We start from the raw sequence: 16,644 nt of genomic DNA, 5'->3' as shown, positions 1-16,644 counted from the left end.
AGTTCAACTTCTCCCTCTCCCAGTCATGTTTCCCCTACTTCCTTACACATATTGTTTTCAAGAGCATTCCTGTGGTAGACAGTGTAATACACCACCCAAATGTCCCTTCAGGAATGGAAGACTAATTATGGCTGTTGAGAATGCAGCATATTTTTGTTAACATATACAGAAACACAATTGTTTCTGTATATAACAACATATAATGTATATATAACATATACATATGTATATAATAGAGAGAGACACACACACATAAACATACAGATAGATGCAAAAAGAGACCTTATACTCCTTTCTAAAATTTTAGCCATCCATGAATAAGGTACAATAACACAAAAGTCACTAGTTATAAAATATGTTGAATCCAAATTGTATTTTTGGTAGATGGAATAACAAGTTTACCTGCTTTGATGGCTACAGAATTTTACTAATATTTGTGGAGAAAACATGATTTTTTTTTGGAAACATGATTTTTTATTCATTTACGTTTTAAATACTCTCCACCATTTTCTTTCTCTCTCTCTTTCTTTCTTTTTTCTTTCTTTCTCTCTCTCCCCTTCCTTCCTTCCTCCCTCTCTCCCCTCCTCCTCCTCTTCCTCCCTCCCTCCCTTTCTTTTTTCTTTCTTTCTTTCTTTCTTTCTTTCTTTCTTTCTTTCTTTCTTTCTTTCTTTCTTTCTTTCTTTCAGTTTCAATTTCAAAGAGATAGCCTATGGGGCGCCTGGGTGGCACAACGGTTAAGCGTCTGCCTTCGGCTCAGGGCGTGATCCTGGCATTATGGGATCGAGCCCCACATCAGGCTCCTCCACTATGGGCCTGCTTCTTCCTCTCCCACTCCCCCTGCTTGTGTTCCCTCTCTCGCTGGCTGTCTCTATCTCTGTCGAATAAATAAATAAAATCTTAAAAAAAAAAAAGAGATGGCCTAGATAAGGGTTCTTGGAGAAGATCAGGTAGAACATTTACATCTCAAAAGCACAGCGACAGAATGTAAGTTTCTCTAAGACGGACTTCTGTTTCCGAAGCCTGGCTTTTTATAGTATTTTACAAGCCTTTTAAGATGAATAGGGGAGGTTTGGAGATTAATAAAAAGGTAGGTGAACTTAATAGTTTCTGGAGCCACATTTCTAGTTTTGCAGAGATTTGTAAAATAAGGAAAGCTGCTTTTAATTCCTTGAAGAATTGGGTTGAGCCCAAAGGACATCAAGGGACTGATTTGCCATCCAACCACATTTTCATCAATTTGCTTTTTTATATCAGGGAGATTACCTACTAAGATGGAAATCAAAAGATTTCTATGTGCTGGATTTAGAGCTTGTCTTTGGAATATTTTAGTAAATCCTTCCACAAAGGAAGTATTCCCAGGATCCCATCCAGGGTCTCAGTGGACTTTAAAGTGAAGAGTGTAAGTCCGATATGTACCAGGATTTGGCAAGGATTTTTATTAATTTTAATTTTAGTTTCCCTTGGAAATTTAGCAGAAAACCCCTCAGAGTCCCATCAACTCTGGGAGGGGCCCATAAGGGAGCTCTTCTTCAAGGGTAGATATGGAGGTGTCTATAAGTAACTTGGTGAGCTTTTGTTTATGGTCATGTAGTGTCTTCAGAGTGGAAAGATGATTCAGACAGAGGATTACTAGAAATGAGTACGTGAATAAGGAAAAATAGAAGGAGTAGTAGGAGTTGCATCCATCTTATGGTCTTTTGTATCAAGTACTGCTTGTGTCTTTAATTTTTTCATTAGCTTTTTGTAATGACTTTTTCAGTGAAGGTGCTTGGAGTCTTGAAACCTTTCGAAAGCTTCTGCATGCCAATTAAAATAGGTATCCCATTCTGTTTGATTTGGGAGACCTTGCTTTCAAGTGTACTGCTTAAATGAATAATCTTGTCTAATTGAAATGTTCTCCTTAATGACCATTGTCATTCTAGGCTGTAATTTCCCTGAGGGCTGGCAGTGGTTTGGTAGGATCCTCAAGGAGACACAATTGGAGTTGAACCCATATTTCTGTCCACACATAAGTAGCTGCAAATGGGGGTGCAATCACATTTCTTTCCAGCCATATTCTGGGGCCCCTAACCTGAGAGTTACTAAGCCAAGTTTTTGGGGCACAAATTTAATAAGATTTTTCCCCTTTTGTAGATATTTATAGCTTCAAGGATCATAGTTTTTAGATATAAAATAAGCAGGTGTGATGGAAAGCGGCATGCTCAACTCTTTGGAATTTAAGGATCATAGATAGATAGATAGATAGATAGATAGATAGATAGATAGATAGACAGATAGATAGATATCACACCTTCTTTGTTCATTCATCCATCAATGGACACTTGGGTTGCTTCCATATCTTGGCTATTGTAAATAATGCTTTTATAAACATAGGGGTGTATGTATCTCTTTGCATTAGTGTTCTTGTATTTTTTGGGGTAAATATTCAGCAGTGCAATTACTGGATCGTAAGGTAATTCTATTTTTAACTTTTTGAGGAACCTCCATACTGTTTTCCACAGTGGCTGCATCAGTTTGCATTCCCACCAACAGTGCAAGAGGGTTCCTTTTTCTCTACATCCTCACCAACACCTGTTGCTTCTTGTGTTTTTGATTTTAGCCATTCTGACAGGTATGAGGCGATACGTCATTGTACTTTTCATTTGCATTTCCCTGATAATAAGTGAAGATGAACATCTTTTCATGTGTCTGTTGGCCGTCTGGATGCCTACTTTGGAGAAATGTCTGTTCGTGTCTTCTGCCCATTTCTCAATTGGATTATTTATCTTTTGTGTGTTGAGTTTTATAAGTTCTTTATAGATTTTTCATACTAACCCTTTATCAGATACGTCATTTGCAAATATCTTCTCCCGTTTCATAGGTTGCCTTTTAATTCTGTTGATTGTTTCCTTCTCAATGCAGAAGCCTTTTATTTTGGTGTAGTCCCATGTATTTTTACTTTTGTTTCCCTTGCCTCAGGAGATATTATCTAGAAAGAAGTTACTACGGCCAATGTCAAAAAGTTACTGTCTAGGGGCGCCTGGGTGGCTCAGTCGTTGGGTGTCTGCCTTTGCCTCAGGGCGTGATCCTGGCCTTACGGGAATCAAGCCCCGCATCAGGCTCCTCCGCTGGGAGGGAGCCTCCTCTCCCACTCCCCCTGCTTGTGTTCCCTCTCTCGCTGGCTATCTCTCTGTCAAATAAATAAATAAAATCTTAAAAAAAAAAAAGTTACTGTCTATGTTCTCTTCTAGGATTTCTGTGGTTTCAGGTCTCACATTTACATCTTTCATCCATTTTGAATTTATTTTTGCGTATGGTGTCAGAAAGTGGTCAAGTTTCATTCTTTTTTTTTTTTTTGAGTTTCATTCTTTTGCATGATGCTGTCCAGTTTTCCCAGCATCATTTATTGAAGAGACTGTCTTTTTCCCATTGGATATTCTTTCCTGATTTGTCAAAGATTACTGACCATACAGCTGTGGGTCTGTTCTGTTTTTTTTTTTTTTTTAAAGATTTTATTTATTCAACAGAGATAGAGACAGCCAGCAAGAGAGGGAACACAAGCAGGGGGAGTGGGAGAGGAAGAAGCAGGCTCATAGCGGAAGAGCCTGAAGTGGGGCTCGATCCCATAACGCTGGGATCACGCCCTGAGCCGAAGGCAGACGCTTAACCGCTGTGCCACCCAGGCGCCCCTCTTCTGGGTTTTCTATTCTGTTCTTGTGATCTATGTGTCTATTTTTGCGCCAGTACCATACTGTTTTGATTACTACAGCTTTGTAATATAGTTTAAAGTCCAGAGTTGTGATGCCTCCTTTGCTTTTCTTTGCAGGATTGCTTTGGCTATTTGAGGTCTTTTTTAGTTCCATACAAATTTTAGGATTGTTTGTTCTAGCTTTCAGAAAAATGCTGTTGGTAATTTGATGGGGATTGCATTAAATGTGTAGATTTCTTTGGGTTGTATAGACATTTTACCAATATTTGTTCTGCCAATGCATGTATGCTCCCTCCCTTTTTGATAAAAAATAAATAACCCATCACTCTGCTCCTTAACAACCTACAATGGCATGGCTTATACATAGAAGATAATTTTAACTCCTTTTATAGCCTTTACAGGCCCTCATGATCTGATCCCTGCCAAACTCTCTATAGACTAAAGCCACACTGACCCCCTGCCCCTTTGTTGATAGGTATGTTCTGGGTCTTCCTATTCCCTCACCTCTTCCTCAAGTAACTTCATGGCTGGCTGTGTCACATCCACCAGATATCAGTGCAATGTCCCTTCTTCAAGGGGGCCTTCCCTGACCATACATTTAACTAGGTCTCCTCCATCTTTCTCTACCATAATATTCCATTAACCTTCTTTATAGTATTTAATACAACCTATACTTATTTTCATTGATTATTTGTTTGTTCTTTATCTAGCTCCTCTGTGGAGTATAACTTGCATGGGGGCAGGGACGTTAAAAAAATTATTTATTTTAGAGAGAGTGGAGGGCAGGGGCAGAGGGAGAGAGAAACTCAAGCAGACCCTGTGCTCAGCATGAAGGCTGACATAGGACTTGATCTCACGACCCTGAGATCATGACCTCAGCCAAAACCAAGACTGTGTCACCCAGGAGCCCCAGGGACATTTTATTCTTGGCTTCTGTTGTACCTCTGCACTTAACACAGTATTTGGTTAACAGTGAACACTCAGTAGTATTTGTTGAATGCATAAAGAAGTGAATGAAAGGCAATACTGAAAGGTGAGCAAGAGCTTGGTTTTAGAATCAGACAGACCAGGGTTTGACTTAATATTCTGATCCTGGGAGATTTATGAAGCCTCTTGAAACATGTTCTGTCATCTATAAAAGGGAGATAATAATAGTATCTACCTCATAGCATTGTTGTGAGGATTAAATAAGATAACCTATCTTCTAGACACACTGTAAACCTGCAACGCATCCCAGCTGTTACTATCATCACTGTTGTCCAGTTCTCAGGCTGTATCACAGATCACTGTCCAGCCTGTGGGTTGACAGCCCTTGGAGGAGATCCTATTCCTGTCCCAACCAGCTAAGGTTGGCAGTTAGGGTTGGGGCAAGACATTCTCACTGAGCCTGTGGGTGGGGCAGGCACTTGACTGTCATGTCATGCCCATGATAGTGCTCAAACCCAGAAGCACTTCCCACAGGGCCTCTTTCTCCTTCTTCATTTCCTTTCTCAGCCTCCCTCTCTTCCCACTATTTACACTGCTCTTAATCCAAGCTGAATTAAGCCAGTTCTTTTCTTAGCTCCCTTTCTGCCGCTGGAAAGCATCTTTGGGAGTGTAAGGGATTCTATTCTCTCTGTTAACAGGGTATGCTTAGCAGAGACAGGTATCTGATGTTACAGTAAGATAGGTTAACCAGGCTTCTGAGGAAACACATAGTGGCTTGATATAGCCCAGAACTGATAACCTCTGTTTTCTCTTCTTCCTGGGTCACAGGAAACACTGACTACTCCACCCTTCCCAGTGGTTACAGCCAGAAAACAACGATGTGGATTAATTTGTAGGGTAGTTACAGCAGACAGATGGAAAAGAAAATGCAAACAGGGAAGGTGGAAAAGCATTGGACATTGGAAAATGGGAGAGAGAGGGTAGGAAGCCTTGATTACTTTATGTTTATTCAAGGAGAGAGGGTAGAAGCTATTGCTTTTCTAGGGATCAGCCAGAGAAGACTTCCTGGAAAAGTACCGAATTATCCAGGTCCATGTCTGCCAATTCCTAAAGACTTCCTGCCTGCAGCCCTTCTGAACTAACTTATAGTTATCTGGGCATTTTGTCTTGACTGTGTGGTGTTGTCCTCATTTGCAGGAACGGTTTTTTTAATTCCTTGTTTCCTTAATAGCCTCAAGAATTCCTGTCCCTTGTAATTATTCCACTGCTGATTTTAGTACCTAGCACTGTGCCTGAGATATTACAGGCATCTCATAAATGCTTGTTGAATGAAGGAGGGATTTCAGAAGCTTTTCGATGCATATAAAGATTGTAAAGTGGTGAAAAAGGTTAATGTTGGGTGCATACAAAGGATGTCCTACAATGTGACTGAGTCTTGGGAATTACTTATCCCAAAAGGTGATATACATTAATGAAAGACATATTGAAATGAAAGGCTGGATATAGTCTTGGAGGACAGTTGCATTCCGGGTGACAGAGGGGAGCTTGAACTGGCAGAGGCTTCGGTGGGTGGGGACTTGGGCTCTACCCAAGAGTCTGGCAGAGGGTAAGTTCCTGGGGCTGATGTTGGGCTCTGTCTCAACTCGCTGTGTACCAGTGGAGAGGGTCAGTGGTAGCTCTGAGGATGGGACACCTTGTTCTAACTGGTCCCCTGGAGGAACTGAATTCTTGTGATTTGCACAAAGTCCCAAGCTAGTGTTGGCCCTGGAGGGGCCATATTTTGATACCTTTTTGTTGATGTTATAAAGAAACCCTTGCCCTCTTCTCCCTAAGTGTCACCACTGGAAACAGTGTGCAACCCCAGACTCTCCTGGGATAACAGTGCTTATCTCCCTCTCTTTCTCTTTCTCGTTTTTTGTTACTGAGGGACAGAGGCCTACTTGGTGGGTGAAGGGAAAAGGAAAGATTTTCCCATGTTGACTTAGGTAGCTGCCCTCTATAAATCCCCTTCCTCTCTCATCCTTCCTTGATAGTTAAATGTTAAAAGTTCACCTGGAGAGGCTCTTGGGCTCTCTCTTTAAAAGGAGCACAGATTGTCATCTTTTCCAAGATGGTTTCAGTGAGGCTAGACTTGACTTTAAAGAGATATACTTCATGTCTCTTACAAGCTCTGTTATTATCTGATTCTAGGATTTAAAATTTACATGTACTGAATATTCATATATGCAATCAGCTCTGATTATTCTGGGGCAGAGTGTGTATATTGATTGGGTTAGTGGCCCATTCAAAATCACTTTTGATTTCCAGTTTTTATTAAGATAATCACAGACTCTGCTTAATTAATTCCTTTGTTGAAATTATTACTATCAGTGTTTATTCCTACATGGGAGTTAATGAAAAGATGTTTTTCTCATGCAAAGTAGTGCTTCCCCCCTATCTTTTCTTCTGATTGCCATTTCAGGAAAAAAGAAGGCAAATAAAAACTGTATGCATTTGTCTATGGGAGATGCTGTTTATGAGAGGCACATAACGCACCAGAAAGGGGACAGACTACGTATCATTCATTTAACAAATATTTTTTAAGTGCAACTAATACAGTACTGGGCTATGTGCGCTGGGTTCAAATCCTAGCTCTGTCACTTATTAGCTCGGGGACCCAGGGTGACTATCTCAATTTGCCCAGCACTGTTTTGGTGTTAGCACACAAAGCCCTGCATGCCAGGAAGCCTCTCCCTCCTGGGCTTGAGAAGTCACTTGCCCTTATCTGTAAAATAGGGGAATTGATTCTTCTTCATGTCATGAGTTTGATGTGAGGGTCAAATGAGATAATGTGAAAGAGCTTTGTTAAGTTCTAAATTGCCATATAAACATAAAGTACTGTTTGCTTTTTTTTTTTTTTTTTTTTTAACCCCAGGTATGTGTTGTGAAGGGCCTGGATCTAGAGCTGGATTTTTACACTGGGGGCAAGGCAGTTACCAAGGGGTGGGGGGAACTCCCAACTCATTGGCTACTGGGATAGTTTCCATCTGACTGCAAAGTTTGGTGCCCAGGGGCGGTGGCAGTATTGCATCTGAGTCCTGCAGCCAAATGAAATGTCAGTGGGCTTCTGTGTGTTCTCAGACACATCTATCTGCAAGTGGTATCTGGGCAACAGGCATGGGGGAGTCTGGGAATCTCTGTGGGAGGGGATTAGTAGGAGCAGCCCAGGTGGTCTAGTCAAGAGACCTGGGTCCTGGGTAGGCACCTCCAACATGAACAGGGTTGAAATAGGACTAAAATAGGCACCAAGACAGAGCCCTGTTATCAGACAAGACTGGAGGTTGAAGATGGACCCTGAGACAGGATGACTCAAAGGCTGGGCCATGGAATGTGGGACTGGAGCTGGAGATAGGAAGAAAAGTCTGGGGAAGGAATGGAAGTGGAATAGAGGATTTTACAACTCTGCTGGGACAAATCTCTGCATGGTGTTACTATCCTTTTATAGAGTTTTGTGTTCTGGAGAGGCTAATATCTACATACTCCCAACTCTGTCTTTACTCACACTATTCTCCTCCTCCCCCTCCCCTTTCCCCTCCCCCTTCCCCTCCTCCTCCTCCTCCTTCTCCTCCTTCTCCTTCTTCTTCTTTAAGTCTTCTCATTACCTTTCTGCTTAACTTTTATGATATTCAATGCATTTTCCTAAGTGCTTATCATGTGCCGATATTGGAGGATGGTCGGAAGAAAGGCAGGCAGGGGCTAGGGGTTCCTGTCCTAAGAGGAAAACCACCCTTAAAAGGAAAAAGACCCCATCCTATTATTCAAGGCTTTACTCAGTGCCCCAGCTTTAAGTCTTCCTACTGGGAGGACTTACAACTTGTATGTGCCAGAAAGAAAGGAAATGGCCTCCTAACCCATACCTGGGTGTCAGCTCAACAGCCACTGGGATATTTAAGCAAAAAGCTGGATCTGGTGGCCTGAAGCTGGCCTGACCTCATGGCAGTGACAGCCGCAGCTCTCCAGATCCCTGAAGCTCTGAAAACACCACCCTGGAAAGAGCTCTCTACCTTTTCCCATGTGGACAACTACCTGATAGGTAGATGAGTACCTGGACCACAAGGAGCACCCTGACTGGGCAACAGGTGCATGAAGCCTTAATAACCAGATTAACATAGCCTGCCAACATTTTCATAAAAACCCCTAGACTTAGAAGCCCTGAAGGCAACCCTCTCGTGCTCCCTCCCTCTTTGGGAGCTTTATACTCTCACTCGATATCACTCAATAAACTTTGTTTTGCTGCCACCACTCTTCGACTGGTCTACCTCTTCTTTCTTCGAGGCAGGGTGATCGAGAACTTCGGGTGCTAAAGGAAAAGAAATCCTGCAACACCAGATCTTGGGGATGTTCACAAACCCCTGTCACCTGCTGTATCATGGAGACGTCTTCTTGTGAGGCAGGTAGTATTTCCTCCATTCTACAGACCGCGAAATGAGGCTCAGAGAGGTCAGCTAACTAACGTAAGTTTACACAGTATGTCATGGAGTTGGGGTTTGAACTCGGTTCCGCTTTACTCAAAAGCCCTCAGTCCTTCCATTCTAGGATCCAGCTTCTGGATTCAAGCCCTCAAAGACTGAGTTCATGTATCACTCTTTCACTGTCTTATCCCTGCTGCACCTTGGGTTACTACTTTTTCTTTTAAGCGTATATTGTCTACCACCCTTTTCTAGGGCATTACGACTGATCTTTTCACTTTGATCCAAATCATCATCAGGTCAGAACATACCTTGGGTCAGTGCCACTCACGGCGCTGGTCTGCGAACTGTCTGTTTCGGCTCTACAAAGATAAGGCACTTGGGTCAGAATGGAAAACGTCAAACAACTACCTCACTAAACACACTTTTAGTTCAACAGACACTTTCTCCCCCTAAAGCAAGGCTTTGTTGATGAAGGAAGCACTGCCTTGGGCTTACTTTCTGGTGAGCTTTCCTTATCTCAATAGTGAATCACTGAACACAGTTGGAAGACTGACATTAGTCCAGGCAGTGGCCCTGGTCCAAGTACAACACTCTGAGGAACGTTACCTAAGCTACCATCACGTCTCCTCCCTCGCTGCCCTGCCGTCAACTTTGGATTATTGCAACAGCCTCTCCGACCGCCTCCCTGCTCCTAGCTATTTCCGGCCATGCATTCTCCACTCTTCTGCAGAGAAATCTAACATGGATGTAAATCTGTTTGTGACACTCCCCTACTTAAAACCTTCAATGGCTCCCACCGTCTCTTGATCAAGTCCAAACTCTGTATGGGACCTGAGGCTTTGTGACCTGGCTCTGAGTACCCACCCCAGCTTTCTTGCTTGCTCCGTAGGTCCCAGTTCTACTGAGTTATATGGAGTTCTCCAAACAGAGCCATGTGTTCACTTCACAATTTTGTATGTCAGCCCCTGTTGTCTTCCTTTCTCCTCGTGAGCCTGTCACCCGTGCACATATTCTTTCTGTCTGGTCAGAAGCCACAATAGCTACAAGGAATGTCACAGGGAATACAGGGATAGAGGTGAGATTGGAAAGATTTTGTTTTAATTTTAGGATTTGACTAGGTGGTGAGGAACAGGCAAGGCTAGATGGGGAGGATGCAGGATGACTTAGGGAGAGATTCTAGAAGGCTGCTGCTGCACGTGAAGTGATAATGACCTGACAGTGGGGAGAGGAAGATAAGGAAATGCTAGGGAGATAGGGTTTCCAACAAAACAGCATGGCCGTAGCCGGGGACAAGTCACAGGTAGAGAGATTAATTTTTGCAAAGAAGGAATACAATACGTAAACAGACACTGTTCCTACAGAGAAACTCTCGTAGGATGTTTTGGAAGTGGCCAGTTTGAAAAAAAGACTTCTCTCCTTTGGCTGTCAAAGTACTTGTAACTCTGAATAGCTTCAAAGCATGATTTTTAAGCAAGGAATGGCTACTGTTACCTTAGCAGAATGGTGGTGAGTTTGGCAAGCTGGTGGAGGAAGCAGTTAAAACTTGATCCGTTCCCTCCTCCCACACACTCAGAGTGTGGACGCCGAGGAGGGCGAGGATGTCAGAGGCTGAAGAAAGAGTCAGCTGCCCTTGGGGGGGATTCTCTGGTTCTCTCCCGTTATCCGGGGCAGGCAAGGCAGACCGAGGGTCGCAGCTTCCGCTGGCCTCTGTAAGCCTCTGATAAGCAAAACCTTCGGTGGGAAGAGATCATTCCCCCTTTTTTCACTTGCGCAGATAAAGTGTGTGCCCTTTTCCCACTTCTGGGAGGCTAAGATTTATTAAAATCGGCAAATTGCCTCCTTCAAGGAAACAATATATAAAGGGATTAGCTTCTTCGCAGGTGTTTCGTCTGATGCTGATTCTCGAAAGCCATGAATAGGAATTTGTCCATTTTGTGTTGTCCAAATGCTCTGTAAAGATTAACTCATTTATCCTCATTGCCCGCTCGTGAGGGCTGTTATTCCTTTTTCTCAGCTGCGGAGTGGAGACAAAGTGCGGCGCGGAGGCGCCTCGGCCAAGGCCACGCAGCTGGCGACTGGAGACTTCCGGCGCTGTGCTGGCAGCTCACAGGCGGCCTTCGTCTCGGAGGTAAGGAGATGCCCGGGGCATCCGTGGAAGTAGCTGGCACAGCCTGAAGTGAGCCGCCAGAAGCCCCGGGCCCCAGGAAGACTAAAAACCAAAACACACTCATTGTGGCTGCCAATCAATGCGAATGTGTGATAAGGCACACAGCCCCTGGGTGGAAGCTCGCCTTCCAGAGTTCTGTGACAGCCCCGGAAGGACGGTCACATTGAAAGAGCATGCCCAAGCGGCTGGCGCGTGAGGCGCGTGCGCGGCGACAGAGCCGCGAGGCTTCGAAACCGTGGCTTCACGTTCGTCCAGGGCTTGCCAGTTCTGAAAGCGCTCGCACGTGCATGGTTATTTCCTCACAGTTGTTCTGTGAAGGAAGGAAGTAAATATTATGGGCTGAGTTGTGTTCCCCACACAGTTTGTACGTGGAAGGCCTAATGCCAGCAGCTCGGAATGCGCCCGTATTCGGAGATAGAACCCTTCAGGAGGTGATGAAGTTAAAACGAGACACTCAGGGAGGGTCCAAATCCGATCTGACTAAGGTTCTTTAAGAAGAGGGAACTTGGATACAAGAAGAGGGATGCACACAGAGGGAAGGACACAGGGAGAAGGCGGCCATCTGCAAGCCAAGGAGAGAGGCCTGGGGAACAACCAAATCTGCTGACTCCATGATCTTAGACTTGCAGCCTCGGGAGCTGTGAGGAACTTAATTTCTGTTGGGTAAGTCATCCAGTCTGTGGTATTTTGTTACAGCACCTCTAGCAAACGAATACAGTAGACAATTTTGGAATACCCTTGAAAAAAGATTCATCTATTTATTTATTTGTCAGAGAGAGAGCATAAGCAGGGGGAGCAGCAGGCAGACAGACAAGCAGGCTCCCCACTGAGCAAGCAGTTTGAGGCGGGACTCAATCCCAGGACCCCGGGATCATGACCTGAGCCGAGCAGAGATGCTTAACCGACTGAGCCACCCAGGTGCCCCTATTTTGGAATATCCTTAAACATTTTAGAAGTACTCTTTCCCAACCAGAAAATGGCCATATTAATCAGAGAGCTTTCACATTGTCTCAATAATAATATTAGAAGTGGCTCACACCTACTAAACCTTCACTGTCTTACTTCATTTCATCCTCATTAACACGCCCCCCAATAAATAAATGGAGGGAGGGGGAGAAACAGTTTTTCCTTGCAGTAGAATTCTACTTAATATATACAGAAGGAAAGAGAGAAGTAGAAGATTGCCATTGGGCAAATACCGTAGCAATAATTATTGCAGGTAAGAGCCACTAGTGGATGCTACAATTAGTGGCTGAAAGTATGATGAGAAACAGGATATTTGCATAGTCTCAGAGTATCTCTCCACAAGAAGTTTATTAATTACAAAGGGAAGAATAGTAACTTTACAGTGGAGAAGCCCCCCATATACCACTTAATCCAAGCTATCAAAGTTAATCTCACCAATAGTTAGACATATCGACATCATGTACCCCCAGATATGATGCACAGAGAGGGGCACAGCATCACATCTGGAAAACTGGTGAAATTCAAATAAGGTCTGTAGATTTAGTTAACAGTATCACACCAATGCCAATTCTTGGTTTTGATCTTTGGACTATGTTCATGTAAGATGTTAACATCAGAAGAAGCTGGGTGAAGGACGTGTAGAAACTCCATAATTTTTGCAACTTTTCGGTAATTCTAAAGTTATTTAAAAATAAAAATTAAAAAAACCCAAATCATCTTAAGTAGGTGCTATTATTATCTTATTATATAAGTGAAGTAACATGCTCAGTCAGCCAGATTGTCAGGGGTGTCTGATTCCAGAGCTTATACTGAACCCTGTAATATATTCTCCTAGCGCCTTGAGGAGACCATGGAGTTTTAGCTTAGTTTCAATTTTTCATGTAGTTGTGTCAAAAATTACGCATTTTTAAATGATATTCTACACAATACTTTTTTCTAAACCATTCTGCCTTCCATTCATCCCCAAAAGGAAGTTTTGGCATAGTTTTTGAATGGAGAGAAATCAAGAGCTGGGAAGGGCACTGAACAAAATACCATTACACACACACACATGAAGAAGTGGCAGGCTTCTCTGCTTCCCTCAGAGAACTTACAAATAGCGGAGACCTATGAAAGATAGCGAATGGTACAGAACAGAAAATAAGCACCAACTAAGTAGTATCGGCTCTGTGTGCCATGGGAGGTCAGAAGAGAGGGAAAATGCACTTCAGCCTGAGATGATTGAAAAAGGAGTAGCAGCCATACTACCATGAACGTGCCTGATCTCAACTGATCTTGGAAGCTAAGCAGGGTTGGGCCTGGTTAGTACTTGGATGGGAAAAAGGAGGAGGTGACCTTTTATCTGGGCCTTCAAGAATGAGCATTAAAAAAAAAAAAGGATATGGTATGGAAAAAAACCTTTATCTGGGCCTTCAAGAATGAGCATTAAAAAAAAAAAAGGATATGGAAAAAAAACATTGCAGATAGAGGGATGACGTAGGAAAAGATGGAGGTGAGACAGCTCAAATAGTTGAGTAGACCAGTTAGATTGCAATTGCAGAGTTATTGTGTATTTAAGAAAGACATTTTAGCAGAGATCCCAAACTCACATGCCTTCAGGGGCCATGCAAAAATATGGGGGAGCCTTAAATATCTTTAATGAGACGTTAAAGAGTGGTGGGAGACCTGGCAAAGTGGAGAGAGCCTGCTCCACCTAAAGGCATTTTGGATGAAGACAAAACAACAAAACCAAACACTGACCAAGGCAAACACATGGCTGCTGACCAGATTCTGCCTAAGGGCTGCTGGTTTGAGCCTGCTTTGTGACATCAGCTAAAGCATTCTTGGCTGTTACAACAGAGGACATAGCTTATCAAGAGAAAAAGAATTGTTTGGAATTTCTACTAATAATTCTTTCTGGATCTCAAGTTTGCGAAGCCAGGTGGGTCAGCTGTGTGATATGAATGCAGTTTCACTAAGAGCGCTATACCTACTACTTAGCGTTGTTAGGACACTACTGCCACCTAGTGGTCATTGGGGCTGTGCCAGCATCAACAAAAACCATACCGAGTTGCTTTCTATATATGGTGCTTTTATCTTCCAAATGTTTGTCTTGTGACTCATGCTATAAAATGCCCAAATAAACTACACAATCCTTTATATTGTGAGGTTGCTTATAGCATGAATTTTCACAAATGGGGAGGGTTATTGTCATATCACTACTGTGATAGTGAAGGTTTGCTATTTATTTGGGTGTCTGGTCAATAAATTTCCTCTGCCGCAGCTGTGTGCTTGTATTAATGGTATCTCTTTGGCATAGTTGCAGAAGCTCAGCAAGTATCTGAGATGCTACATAGAAGGGATTAAATATCCGAGGAGGCATGGAAAAAAAGAATCAGAAAGAAAAAAAAAAGAGAAAGGATCAGGCAATTTAGGTTCCTTTGTTAGTTGTGTGACTTTGAGCCAGTTGGCCTCTCTAGGCATCAATTCTGGCTGCTAAGAAATGTAGGGTTGAAAAGTTCAGTAGGTCTCCAACCAGATCCCATGGGGCATCCTCTGAGGAACTTCATGGGATTAGAAATTCTAATGGATCTTTGTCTGGGGATGAGGGTTTAGGCTAAGGGGGAGAGGTGGCAAGGTGAAGTCCAGCCTGCTCCATCCAGAACAGCACCACTACAAAAAATTAATTGCTGAAAATTTTAATTTCAAATAGGTGATCCATGCCCATGATTCAAAATTCAAGAGGTAGAAAACAGTGTGTAGTGAAAAGTCTCCTTACTAACTTGTCTCCAGGTGTCTACCTTAAAGGAAACCAATGTCACAATCTCTGGTCTATCTTTCAAGAGGTAGCCTCCTCCCTCCCCACCATTACCCTATCTCCTTCCTTTTATTAACACAAATAGCAACATCACATGCACACTGTCCCATAGTGCCTCTTTTAAAATCTATTTTATATGTTGGAATTTCATTGAAATTTCACTATACTGAGATTATCTATCTATAAAATATTTGACTAGTTTATCTATAAATCTTCTTTCCACTAGGGCATTTCATGACTCTTAAACCTACATTTTGATTTGATATAAAATAAATGATTCATGGACTTGTGGCTCTGTGGAGACAAATGGCATTTGAAGCTGCTCTCCGTGTCAGGCTTCTGAGAGACAGGAGGAAACAGAGCTGGAGAATACCTTGGTCAGTGCTTTCAGCTGTACTCCATTTGGCTGCCGTAAACCATCATGGTGATCCACACACAGTTAGTGAAGGGTGGGGGAGCACAGCAAAGAGACTGCTTAGGTACTAGGAATATCAACAGTATATGGGATTTGAAGATCTGGGAAGGACAGACCAAGAGTGTGAGGATTGGTCAGTTTAGAAATCTTGCCCCCACCCGCAAAAAAGAAAGAAATTTTGCCAAGTGTTAACTGGAGATGGGCTCCTCATTACATACATCCCCTATAAGATTTTTGTTTCCCCTTTAAACTGGATCAGATTTTCCTTAGACCAGGGGCTCTTAGCCCTGATTGCTGTTAGAATCATCTGGGAGCTATCAGAAACTTCCAGGGCCAGGGCCCACTCGTGGGGATTCTGATTTAATTTACCTGGACATGGGGTCCAGGGTCTGCTGTTTTTGGAAAGCTCTGGAGATGATTCTAGAGGCAGCCAGGTGACAGGAGAGCTGTAGCTCTCAGAGGCTGGCCAGTGATGCAGTTCCTTCCTCCTCCAACAGGTGGTTTCTCTGGGCAAATGTCCAGATTCCTTCTTGAAATCCTTCCTTTAAACTAGCCTTCCCTTCTCCTCTTCTTTCTATTGCATTGTCACTGAGTTGTTGCCTCTTTTGACATTTATCAGTCTCCTGAGCATACAAAACCCCTTCAGGTAGTTCAAGCGATAATTGATCAAATCCTACCTTTTCCAGTTCCTCTTAGATTCAACTACTGAGGGCTTTACCTGAGTGCTGTGCCCCATCAAGTTCTAGATCAGTGGTTCTCAGGCCACAGCATCAGCGCTACCTGGGGAGTCCTTGGAGAATTAAATTCCTCAGCCCATCCCACACCTACTGAATCAGAAACTCTGGGGGTGGGGCAAGCAGTCTGTGTTTTGACAAACCTTCCAGATCATTCTGGTATACCCCAAGTTTGAGATCCACTGTTCAGGGGCCACTTCTCCCCAGGACATGGAATTATTTTGGTGGCCTTAGACCACCAGCTGGTGGCATTCAGAATGAATCATGTGTCTAGCGGTGCTCTATCGGTGTACATCTTGGGTGCCCCCAGGCTGAGCCAGCTGCCATCTCCCTCCAATACCCTCATCACTTCCATCTTGTCTCTGTGCTGGAGAATAGACTCAATTTCTTTCTCCATTTCTCTGACTCGTGCCTCAGCACTTTACTATGCTGGGCTGTTCCCAAACTCAGTCCGTGCACCCCCACCCTTGCCACCTCATTCCCTGGGACCCCTGACCCT

The sequence above is a fragment of the Ursus arctos genome, unplaced genomic scaffold (genome assembly GCF_023065955.2).
Source record: "Ursus arctos isolate Adak ecotype North America unplaced genomic scaffold, UrsArc2.0 scaffold_12, whole genome shotgun sequence".
Taxonomy (NCBI): domain Eukaryota; kingdom Metazoa; phylum Chordata; class Mammalia; order Carnivora; family Ursidae; genus Ursus; species Ursus arctos.
Note: the sequence above shows the minus strand (reverse complement) of the source record.